The 1,530-nt window shown below is 35.8% G+C and overlaps 2 protein-coding genes across 2 annotated transcripts in view; both read right to left on the bottom strand.

Moving 5' to 3' along the window:
- LOC109534156 (dimethyladenosine transferase 1, mitochondrial) overlaps positions 1–1,530 on the bottom strand; it is a 179,795-nt gene that overhangs the window by 37,931 nt on the left and 140,334 nt on the right. The gene's annotated exons all lie outside the window — the stretch shown is intronic.
- The window catches only part of LOC109534112 (ran-binding protein 9), a gene marked incomplete in the record, with an annotated part of 7,482 nt that overhangs the window by 3,886 nt on the left and 2,066 nt on the right, over positions 1–1,530 (bottom strand).

Below are 1,530 nucleotides of genomic sequence, written 5' to 3'. Positions count from 1 at the left end.
AAAAAACGTAAAATTAAAGAAAGCGCACTAATTTTACTAAATCAAAATAATTGCGTTGCTTCATGTTCATTTAATTTAAGTCATACATGGTTACCTATGCTAAAATCTGAAGTAGACCAGAGAAACATACACCCAAATTAAATTTACACCAAAATTATTAATTAACATTACCTTCATTAATTTAAACAATGAGATTAAGTCAAAGTCACATAACTGACAATTTGCACAGACGAATTATCAGAGCGAATTTTCATATACTGTATTATCCTACTATTGTTACACAATTTATTAACATACTCTTTTTTAGGTTCATTTAGGTTCTTTTGATAACGATAGCAGAAAATAGCTATCGAAACGCCAAGGTAATTTTTCAAATTAATTTCTCTACTAATTGCAATTTTCTCTTACAGCTTGAGCCTAAGTGTGTCGCACGATACCCTCTAGGTGATAGTTCTTGATTGCTTTTTGATAAATAATTCGTTCTTATTGCGAAATAGGAGCACTATTTATCAATCGGTAATAAAAGACGTGAGAAAATTCTGTCTTTTTTAACGACAAACATTTTTGAGGCGAAATACCCAAAAAAAAGTTTGTAAAAAAATGAATCCGCCTCAACAATATAGAACTTAATTACGAACATTTTATGACGCGCCAATGCTTGCAGGTGGGCAAAGGGGATCGTCCGCGACCAGGGTTCATTTACCCAATCAGACGTGCAGATTGATCGACGCTATGCAACCCCATCCCAAGTTGCACCAAGCCTATTTTGCGGAAAAGTCACTAAACTTGGCATCCTCGTTTCCGCCGCATATTTGCTTAAAATCGCGGCTACGTGTCAACAAGGCGAAGACCTACATTTCGGTCATAAACGCAAATAGAATTTTCCAACTAAAAATAAGACTTTTGAAGGAAGTGCTAGGAAAGTGTGCCTAGGCCATAGGCATTACGGCCCAATCTTCGAACGGTTGCACTTAAAGCAGGATTGGGTGAAAGTTGGCTACTGGTGCGATTAATCGCATTAGGGATTAAGAGTTTTTCACTCAATTGAACTTGATTGGCTCTTGATTAGTTTCACTTTCAGTTTGGCTCATGGAGGCCCATGTGAGATAGAGACAATCGCGCATATTTTTTACTGATGACTCGAGCGCCATTTGAGATCTATTGGTCACTTACTTACCACTACAAAGAGCATTAAAATGCGCATTTTGCTATAAAAGATTTTCGATTCAAATTTCGAAAATGCTCCTTCTACAGGGTTTTGCAGAAATTTATAATTATGCATTCTTCCAAGTAAAGTTGGTCTCCTGTATTTCCAAAACAAAGCTGCTGCGCACCCATGTATACAGGGTGATTTAAAATTGGCGTCATTCCTTTTAAGGGGTGATAGAGGCTCCCTTGGGGAGTACCAGAAAAATATTGAAAAATTTTTTTTCCTAAATTTCTAGAAGATATTAACAGTTGAAGATCGAATTTCAACTTTGTTATTAAGCATTATTTTGAAATTGTTCCATGTTTAATTGGTAGCATATT

The sequence above is a fragment of the Dendroctonus ponderosae genome, unplaced genomic scaffold (assembly GCF_020466585.1).
Source record: "Dendroctonus ponderosae isolate FM_Combo_2020 unplaced genomic scaffold, Dpon_F_20191213v2 Dpon_F_20191213_6, whole genome shotgun sequence".
NCBI lineage: Eukaryota > Metazoa > Arthropoda > Insecta > Coleoptera > Curculionidae > Dendroctonus > Dendroctonus ponderosae.
Note: the sequence above shows the minus strand (reverse complement) of the source record. Positions and strands in the feature narration are given on the sequence as shown.